The sequence below is a fragment of the Gavia stellata genome, chromosome 6, assembly GCF_030936135.1.
Source record: "Gavia stellata isolate bGavSte3 chromosome 6, bGavSte3.hap2, whole genome shotgun sequence".
NCBI lineage: Eukaryota > Metazoa > Chordata > Aves > Gaviiformes > Gaviidae > Gavia > Gavia stellata.
The window spans coordinates 61,752,042-61,762,873 of record NC_082599.1 but is presented as its reverse complement, the minus strand read 5'-3'; positions in this window follow the sequence as shown (position 1 = coordinate 61,762,873).

The following is a 10,832-nucleotide window of genomic DNA, read 5'->3' as shown; positions in this document are numbered from 1 at the left end:
GGAAGTTCGATTGTGGATGGGCCCAGAAAGCTCAGGAAGCATCTGCTTGTAATCACTTTTCTAGTAGACTGAAACAGTTGTGCGTTGTACAAAATGCTCATAGGAGGGACCCAGCTGCAGGAATAGGACTATTATCTTTGTCAGTACAACCCTTTCCACGTCCTCCTGTGATAATAAAGCTATATGTGAGTATTCAAAACTGTATGTATCTCAGTAAAAATTGTGATCATCATACTTCTGACCAATCTGGCTGAACTCAACGAAGACTTTTTGTGCAGAAATAGTCTACAGAAGAGACTAAGATATAGACGCCAATAAGGACAGAGGTAGACTGATCTTTCTGCAAGTCTGGGAAGTTTTTCTTGTTTGCCGGGGGAGGAACTGCTGGGCAATGTGAGAAGTTACATCAAATTCTGTCAATTTTCATCCATCATTTAGTAGTTTTCTAAGGGAGACTTCCAGGACAGCTTCCTTCAGAGTTGAATTCTGGATTCAAAACCACCATCCCATACATAACAACTTCTTGAACAGGTTGTACTTTGAATACCAATATGTAAAAATAATGCCTAGTCTCCTTTACGTTTTCTAGCTAGTGAGGTGAGAGATGTGTTCATTCTCTTAATCTCCTTGTGTAGTGTTATTTTCCCAAATTTACTGCCAAGTGAGCTCTGATATGCAGGGCTTCATTCTCTTTCACCTCCTGCCAGCTTTTCACCATTCTAGCTCCATTAATTGCAGTGGAGTTCCTCTTAAATCGTTAAAGGACAAGGTGAAATGGATTCCACAAACTGTGTGACTACCATAGTGTGCCTTCCTAAAACTAACTCCCCATGACAAATTATTTTGTTTAACTGACAGCTAGCAGTGTTTAATTTGTAGAGACATGCTCCACAGTGACTTCAGACATCATAGAATCATAGAATCATTTAGGTTGGAAAAGACCTTTAAGATCATCGAGTCCAACCATAAACCTAACACTACTGAGTCCACCACTAAACCATGTCCCTAAGCGCCACATCTATGTGTCTTTTAAATATCCCCAGGGACAGTGACTCAACCACCTCCCTGGGCAGTCTATTCCAACATTTGATAACCCCTCCAGTGAAGACATTTTTCCTAAACATCCAATCTAAACCTTCCCAGGCGCAACTTGAGGCCATTTCCTCTCATCCTAAATGTCAGCAGGTGAGTCTCAAGTGCCCCCATTTTCAAGTTACTTTAAATGTAATGTTCAATAACACACAGACCACAGTCCTTTTCCTCTAATAAACCACAGAAAATTTCCAAGGGATTGTGCTGTAACTCCAGGTGCCTATAAAATCCACATGAACCTTGAATACTGTGTTCAGTTTTGGGCCCCTCACTCCAAGAAGGACCTTGAGGTGCTGGAGCGTGTCCAGAGAAGGGCGACGAAGCTGGTGAGGGGTCTGGAGCACAAGTCTGATGAGGAGCGGCTGAGGGAGCTGGGGTTGTTCAGTCTGGAGAAGAGGAGGCTGAAGGGAGGGAGACCTTATCACTCTCTACAACTGCCTGAAAGGGGGTTGTGGGGAGGTGGGTGTTGGTCTCTTCTCCCAAGTGACAAGCGACAGGACAAGAGGAAATGGCCTCAAGTTGCCCCAGGGGAGGTTCAGGCTGGATATTAGGAAAAATGTCTTTACGGAGAGAGCGGTGAAGCACTGGAAGAGGCTGCCCAGGGAGGTGGTGGAGTCCCCATCCCTGGAGGTGTTCAAGGAACATGTGGACGTGGCACTGTGGGACATGGTTTAGTGGGCATGGTGGTGTTGGGGTGATGGTCGGACTTGGTGAACTTACAGGTCTTTTCCAACCTTAGGGATTCTGTGATTCTGTGAAGTAGTTTGTTGCAGGGCTATCAGATCAGTAAATTGAAGCAGTGAGCACAGAAGCTCCTATTTCTGCACTGGGTGCGCTTCGGGGCTGTATTTTGGACTAGTCTGCTAGACCTAATGTCTCCTCATGCACCTGGACCGAATGGCCACTCGTTAGTCAGGTCATCAGGAATATTGCCAATGACTTCAGCAGCAGGAACAGGATTTGATTCCCCCCCCTTGTTTTCTGGCCACACCCGCATATATAACAAGGAGATGTACGTATCTCTACAGCATCATTTGTGACATTTCTCCTTCTGAGAAACTACTGTGCGCAGCAGAAGCAGAATGTTTGTTTGTATGCTGTGATTTGACTTTCCAAATTCTCCTAAGAGCTGACAGAGTTTGTGGCTCAGAGCCAAAACCAAGACATACAACACTCTTGTGAATTGCAGAGATAGGCTTTGTGCAAGGATAACTATGCTGAAATTTGGAACCAGCCTATTTACAATCTTTTTAAAAAAAATCACAGTAATTTTCTGACTGACCCTCCGGGAGATGGAATTTTGAAAAACAGAACAACAACAAGAAGCGTCAGACAGCATGGGATCCTAAGCATGTGTCATCAAATACGTCATATGTATTTACGTTCTTTTTCTATGTATGGCTTCCTAGACTTGAGAATGTGACTATATTAAAAAAAAAAAAAGAAAGAAAGTGTTTTTCTGTTGTGTTCCTGGGAGATTCTTCCTTTCAGTCTGTAGCAGATCTGAGGATCCCTTTCTGCAGTTTCCACATCCGGTGGCCAAACTCATGCACGAAGCTATACTCCAGCCAAAGACCCTAACTAACGGCTCCTAAAAGGAGTGAGATTCCTATTATATTTGATGGGCTTAGGATCGGAATGCTCGTAGTGATACTACCGCGCTGTGCCAGTCTTCTGTCGTCAAGAGATACTTCACTGTTGTGGAGCCATTCAAATTTTCCAGCAAGTATTAAACTCAGCCACGCTTTGATTTTGTTATTCCTGTTCTGCTTTGGGAAAAGGCTGAAATGCCCACTGACCACATATTCACAATCAACAAAGCATCTGTCAAACAAAACTTGCTTGTGAAACAAGCAATTAAGCACCTCTTATCCATAAGACTCTCTCTTACATTTTAAGGTGTCCACACTAATCCTAGTAAGTATAGCAAACTTATTTTTCCTACAGGAAGGTACAATTTTTGTACCTTGGTTTTGCTCCTTTATAATTCGATGTATGGTTCTGCACTACTCTTGTTGCATGCCATTGTAAAGAAAATAGGTTTCAGACTGAAAACCTAACAGGCCTATATCGGCATATATTGCGCGATAAGCACTATGAAGTGCTTAAAGCTTCAGAATCTACAGACTACTATCATTTATTGAAAGTATCCCCTACATATCCAAGAGAACAATATTACTTCTGAAGTCTTCTTAAAAATATGGGCCTACACTGAAAAAAAAAAAAAAAGACCGTTGATTTGGAATTTATATTTGAGACATTTTAAAAGGGGTCTGCTGATCAGAAATTACTTATTACTTGGTCTCTGTCAGCATTCTCGTGGTGGACATCAAAATTATCTCATTAATTAGCAGAGGCAATCAAAATTATGAGCTGCTTATAAAATGGAAAGTACGAAGACTGCTGTCTTCCAAGATATTGAAATCCTAGTCAAAGAAATGCGATAGGTGAGCAAACTGGAGTGGGAACTGATGGTAATTAATAATTAATATGAGTGCTTTTCCTGCTATTATTTGCATACCTGAGTTACTGGTAAAAATTATGTGTATAATAATTGGTTATTATAAGATCATAGCCTATCGCTTCCTTAGGCATTAGTACCCAGAGGGTCGAGGTACATTCATAGGGACCTGAGACCTGCCCAGTGTGATCAGCAGAAGAAAGGACCTTAGCTCCTGTAAGGCCAAAGAGGCTTTGGGTATCCCATGCTGGACTAAGATGCATAGTCTGATATCCAAGATAAAGCAAAACAAAAAAGTGGAGTTGCAAAGAGAGAAGGTACGACAACTATTGCCAATTTACAAGGAATAGTTCAATGGTTAGGGCAATATATAGGATGTTAGAGATGCCATTCTCAGCTGGAAATGGTTGAGACGTGTGTGACATTAACTAGGGTAATTAAAACAATGGACTTAAAGCTACCTATCTTCTTTTGCACGCAGATTGCCCCAGAAAACTTCATGCTTTTGGTAAGGGGAAACTTCTCAACAGAACTCACAGCCTATGCTTTTAGCTCTAACACCAGTCTGTGACAGACGATTTTAAAACTTGGTATTTTTCTTGCTTAGCTTATATCCTGCAAAGTTTTTAAGAGTGTCTTGTCTTTGTGACTTTTTCTGAAGGCCACATGGTAACAAGGCATTTAGTTTTGCAGGGATTAAAATTACTGCCTTTTTCTATAATACATGTAATATAGATGATACTTTACAAATACAGTGAGAGATTATTGTACTGTAACATAGTGTCATGAAGGGATGGGATTGGTGAATAGAGAAAAGAATCAGCTTGTGCTAAATTAATTTCTCACAGTTTTTCTTATACTTTTTGTCTTCCGACCCTGATTGGATGTAAATCCACCTTAACATGAGGTATGTTCATGACCCACTAATTTATAGAATGATCTAAAACTTAATGTATTCATTCAAAATCAAACACACATAAAGAAGGTCAGTTCTCCGGGCACTCCAGTCTCAGCTGCAGCCTGCTTCCAGTAATCCAAAATCACTTACCTTTCCACTTCAACACATCACCGAGATTTTAAGGTAGGATATGATTTTTTTATTATGGTTTTTTTTTTAACTTGCAGACAGAAGTTCAAGTGTGTCAGTAAATCTAGCTCCAGAAGACTGTACGCATTTGAAGCAGCAGCATTTCTCCTTTTACCTCTTATGACACCTGCATTTTGGAACTTGCACAATACCCAGGTTGCTGGCTGCGGTGTGGGTGTGGAGAACATCTGGTCCAGCAGCAATCTCTTCTCTTCTTATGAAGAAGTCCTGAGAGCTAGATTTTTTTCTCCATTTCCTCCTCACAGAATCACAGAATCACTAAGGTTGGAAAAAACCTGTAAGATCATCAAGTCCAACCATCACCCCAACCCCACCATGCCCACTAAACCATGTCCCACAGTGCCACGTCCACACGTTCCTTGAACACCTCCAGGGATGGTGACTCCACTACCTCCCTGGGCTCTCTCAGTAAAGAAATTTTTCCTAATATCCAGCCTGAACCTCCCCTGGTGCAACTTAAGGCCATTTCCTCTCGTTCTATTGCTAGTTATGTGGGAGAAGAGACCAGCACCCACCTCACCACAACCCCCTTTCAGGTAGCTGTAGAAAGCGAGAAGGTCTCCCCTCAACCTCCTGTTCTCCAGACTGAACAACCCCAGTGTTCTCCTTAAATTCCATAAGATTTTTATTGCCGTGACACACTATATAATGTCTAACTTGTACATAAAAGAGATGAACACCTCTCTGGATAAGAGCTTTGTAATAGGAAACATATCAGCTATCTTCCCTTTTTCTATTATTGTTAACAAGATGTCTCAATTAGTGAAGGGAAGTGTTTGGTAACTGTTTCTATAATACCACCTATATATGTCCTTCCATTATGTATGCCGCTGGTAGCAAAGAAAGGGACAAATCCTGGAAAGTCTTTGCTAATGTGAAAAATGTCTCAATTCAGTTGACTTCCCAACAAGAGATTTGTTGTTTCTCCTTTGGTTTCCTAATTTTGTCTGCTTCCAAATTCATTTCTCATTTGTTCTGTCACACTGAATTCAGATTGCCATCTTCAGACAAGCAGCACAGGGTGGCATTTGTGAGGAGTCCAGGATAGTTTTCTACTTCGTAAGCCTGCATGCTTGGTTTAAGAGGGGGAGCTGAAAAACCCCTGAGATGTTCATGTCTTGCCCCGAACCAGGAGCAGGTCTGCAAGAAATTGTCATTAAACGATATTTTTACAGACAGGTGACAAATAATGCTGAGATCTTAATCCTTGCCTTTGTGAAAACAGTGATCTAGAAAGTATCATTTAAATTAAGTTTAAAGTATGTATTGTACCAACTGATTTCATTGTAAATCTGAGTATTCTTCCTCTGAAAAACAAGAACATATGGAGGAAATCCTACTTTCTGCTGACTTCAGAAGGTTACTGTAAGTAAAACTCCGAAGTCTGCAAAAAGAAGAGCAGAGAGACCCAAATTAAAGGATGCTTTGCAAATGTGGATTTAGCCCTCAACACAAGATAAGCTATGTATCTCTAGATTTCTCTGAAGTTGGGTGTTTTTTGGTCTGAAAAACAAAAAGAGTTGCAAACTTACACAAGTTCTAAAATGGCATTTTATAGGGAAGCTCACATTCTTGAGAGTTAAATTTTGGGTAGTGTAACCATATGCAGTACAACGGGACTACAGTAAAAAGTCTGGATTGCTCCAAGATGTAATGTGACCATGCAGCGGAAAGTAGAGCTACTTCTACCACAACTCCAGTTTCCACATCTTGTCCCTGTAGCAAACACAGCCAGCAATAAACAAGTACACAAAAGGTATGAGTTCAGCTAACACACCAGACAAGAGAGCGAGCGCTGAATACAATGGAGGCGGGAGGATAAAGTGGAAGGGGAAATAAAGTGCATCCTTTTCATGTGTCCATAAATTACACTTTCACTCTCTAGAGCAACGGGAGGAGGGCGTAAGATTCTCTGAAGCATGGCGCCTTTCAGTTGTTCCTCTTCTGCTCTCCATCGTCTAGAACTTACTGTAGAGGTTCAGGATAACCCTACAGGACTTCTGTCTCTCGCTCTTCACAGAATCACAGACTCAGAGAATCACAGAATCATTAAAGTCGGAAAAGACCTGTAAGATCATCAAGTCCAACCACCACACCAACCTCCCTGGGCAGCCCGTTCCAATGCCTGGTAACTCTTCTCCCAGTAAAACTGAATAAACAGGAAAAAATTTGCAAAGCCCCTAGAATAAACAGCAAATGTAAATGTGGAAGTTCAGATTTGGTACAGTTTTATAAACATTGCTACTTCGTGTATTTAGCCCTTGTGTATTTAGCCCTTGGCCTTGTCCACGTAGAATACTTCCATCGATATTACTAAGGTTTGGTCTGTAAGTGTATTTCAGCTGTTAGCTATAGCTGTGCGTTGGGGTTTTTTGTTTTTTTTTCTTTATAAACTTCTAGCTGGCTTTCCAGATACATAGGTATCCATCTTCTGATTGCCAAGTACGGATTTGAACCAAATTCTGTCATTCATGTAAATGCATTGTTATGCAGTGCCCGTTGCTTACGCCAGTGCAAACAGCTAACTGTTTAGCAAAAGGTATTAGGCCGACCTGATCTTTGACACACCACTGACTTTCTACTCGCTTACAGCAAAGGTGATTCAGCCACATCTTTGGCAGCGTTAATTTTCCATTTAGAGTGCTTTTTGTTCCAAGTACCTGGATGTTGCATTAACCTTGGTTTATACTATTTATATATTATACTATTGTATAAGTTCACCAATTCTGTTTTAAAAAAAAAGCGGACCACTTTTATTTGGTGACATTGCAAATATCTCCTTGTGTTAACAGGACTTCAAAATGGTACACCACAAAGTTTATGGAATGTTATAAAGGAAAGAAGAGAAAGGGAAAAAAAAAGTATTTCTGATGGTGGGAATCAAATTTCAGCTTGATAAAACCGTTCATGCTACAATGTATTTCACGCTACTTCACGCTACAATGTATTTCAAAGAAATACAGGTTACACTAGTATTAGTGTGTAAGTAAGAATCACAGAATCACAGAATCATTAAGGTTGGAAAAGACCTGTAAGTTCACCAAGTCCGACCGTCACCCCAACACAACCATGTCCCGCAGTGCCACGTCCACACGTTCCTTGAACACCTCCAGGGATGGGGACTCCACCACCTCCCTGGGCAGCCTCTTCCAGTGCTTCACCACTCTCTCAGTGAAGACATTTTTCCTAATATCCAGCCTAAACCTCCCCTGGGGCAACTTGAGGCCGTTTCCTCTTGTCCTATCACTTGTCGCTTGGGAGAAGAGACCAACACCCACCTCCCCACAACCCCCTTTCAGGTAGTTGTAGAGAGCGATGAGGTCTCCCCTCAGCCTCCTCTTCTCCAGACTGAACAACCCCAGCTCCCTCAGCCGCTCCTCATCAGACTTGTGCTCCAGACCCCTCACCAGCTCCGTCGCCCTTCTCTGGACACGCTCCAGCACCTCCATGTCCTTCTTGGAGTGAGAGCCCAAAACTGAACACAGCATTCGAGGTGCGGCCTCACCAGCACCGAGTACAGGGACACGATCCCCTCCCTACTCCTGCTGCCCACACTGTTTCTGATCCAGGCCAGGATGCCGTTGGCCTTCTTGGCCACCTGGGCACGCTGCTGGCTCATATTCAGCCGGCTGTTGACCAACACCCCCAGGTCCTTTTCTGCAGGGCAGCTTTCCAGCCACTCTTCCCCAAGCCTGTAGTGTTGCATGGGGTTGTTGTCACCCAAGTGCAGGACGTAAGAGATGTACGACTGTGGTGAAGGAAAAGGGTTGCTCTCTTTCATTCCTTCCGTCCCCTGATTTCCTTTGCCCCATTTTACTTACCTTCTCTTAGCATTTTTTCTGCATTATTGTTTCAGTTTTGAAAGCGGCGTGCTGTAAAATCTCACGCCAACTGCAAAGATGCCTCTATACATAGAGTGTACAGTGCTACCCTACCGTGTTACTGCTAGAGCGGAAAGGAAAGTGGCTGCGTCTTTCTGCTAGACCTCCTCTGAGTTCTCCTGATACATGTTGCCAGACAATCCCAAAGATTTTCAGACTTCATCACCTATAAACTTATTAAAACCAAAGGATAATAAAAAGGTAACAGCAAGCTCTCCTGCAATAGTCTCAGAAAAAAGCACCCCACAACCCTGAACCCAAACGTGCAGCGTACTGTGCTTGATCAATTCCCCCTTTGTAGATGGGCTCGCACAGATTTAGTGAGTCCCTAATTCAATCCTGGACAACCTGCGACCTCTTTTGGTCAATTAATAAAATGAGCAAGAGGACAAAAGAAGGCTGAAAAGCCTCGGTGCAGTCACCCGTCGGGGCGTTAAGCAAGGCTGATGTCTCTTCCAACACATCTTTAATTTAATTTCCCGAGGAAAAGTCTCTATCTACTCTTACACCATATTCTTCGCATGTAAAATCAGGTATTTTTTATCCTGCTATGTACGGTGCCCCGTTCAAGATAGTATCTGAACGGTATCATTACTGAATAAAGAACAGAAAAAATGAACTGAATAGTTGATTCTAATTATCTAAAAAGATGTGATTTGTAAAAAGTGCAGTTTTCGAGATTCGCAGTATCACGGCCAGTACCTTGAGCAATAATGTATATGCTCCACTCTTCCACTTGACTTCGGACACATGAAGAGCTGATGAATTACTGGAAGGCGCGCTTCAGTGTTAATGATGAAGGGGTTGAAAACAGAGCAGTAGTCTGGCTCTTACCATTCCCACGGCAGAATATATTTGTATAAGCCAGTATCTACGAGCATTACTGGTTTTATTTTGCATGCAGAGCCAGCTCCTATGGCTGAAACACCGTATCTACGTCTATGTACACTCACTATGTACCTCACTATCCCCTTCTGCATCGGGAGAGCTTCGAAAAGGACGGTGACATATTTCGGCATTGCCAATTCAGATTTTCTTTATCAAAGTTAAGGTGAGTTAACAGGGGGAGCGAAAGAAGCCAAGCAAGAACAGGGGTGGAATTTGCAGTGGCTACAAACAGAAGGCAAATACGTGCGTTGTACAGAATGGACGTAGGGTTTTGCTGTTGGGGTTGGGGTTTTTTTTTGGGGGGGGCGGGTTTTGTTTTTTTCTAGATTTGCGAGGATGTTGCAGGGGAAACCGGTCTTTTATGGGTGGAGGGAAAAGTTTGAAGGGTTCAGCAAAGACTTGAGAAAGATGGTTAGGGGAGGCACATCCCCGAGGCTGGGGCAGCGCAGGGACCGAGTCCTGTGCCGGAGAGCAACATCTGCCCAAAGCCTGTGCGCGTATATACGTTGTTCCCCCCCCCCGCCCCATCTTGCCGGGCACCCGGGCTGCAGGCCGGTCCCAAGGTATGCCCCGAACCTGCCGGCCTCTGCCCGGCTGAGCGCAGGCACGCCTCCTCCGTGGCCGGGGCTCTCGGGCAGCCCCCGAGCAGGGAGGATCGGAGACAGAAGCCCAAAAAAAGGGGCGCTCTCCACCAGCTTCGCCCCCGTCCCCTCTCCCGGGGGCCGAGGAGACACGGGCGGAGGGGGGACGCGGGCCGAGCACCACTTCGCGAAACAAAAGGCGCACGGCTCGCCCCCCTCCCTGAGCCCGACCCCTCACAGCTGATTTCTAAGAAGTCCCCACGAACCCCCCGCCCCGCCCCGCCCTCCCAGCCCTCCGTGACCGAAACCTGGATGTGGGGAGGGCCGCCGCTCCCCGCCGCGCCGCGCCGCTCGTTATTCATGGCGCGGGGCGGGCCGGCGGCCGCGGCGCTATATAGGGCGGGCCGGGCGGCGGCGCGGGCAGATGGGCGCGGAGCGGGGCGCAGCGCAGGGCCGAGAGAATAAAGCCGAGGGGACGTTGCTGTCTTCGTTTATTTTTTTTTTTCCTCTCTGTTTTCCCCCCCCTCACCCCGCTCCTTTCTTTTCTGAAGCGTTTTTGGACCAAGTTTTCTTCAGACCGTCTGGGCTTGGCTTTTTAATTTTTTCTTTTTAACAAGGCGCTTGATTTTGCTTTTTCTTTTTTTTTTTTTTTTTCCTCCCCCCCGAGTGTTGTGTGTGGCAAAAAAAGACAAAGTTAGAGTCAAGCCGAGCGGTTCCGGCGCTCTGCGGGGGGGAGAAGACGGAGAAAGCCGCCGGCGAGCTCTCGCTACCTGTACGCCCCCCGGGGCGGGCGGCTGCAGGGAGGGCCGGCGCCCGCCGGC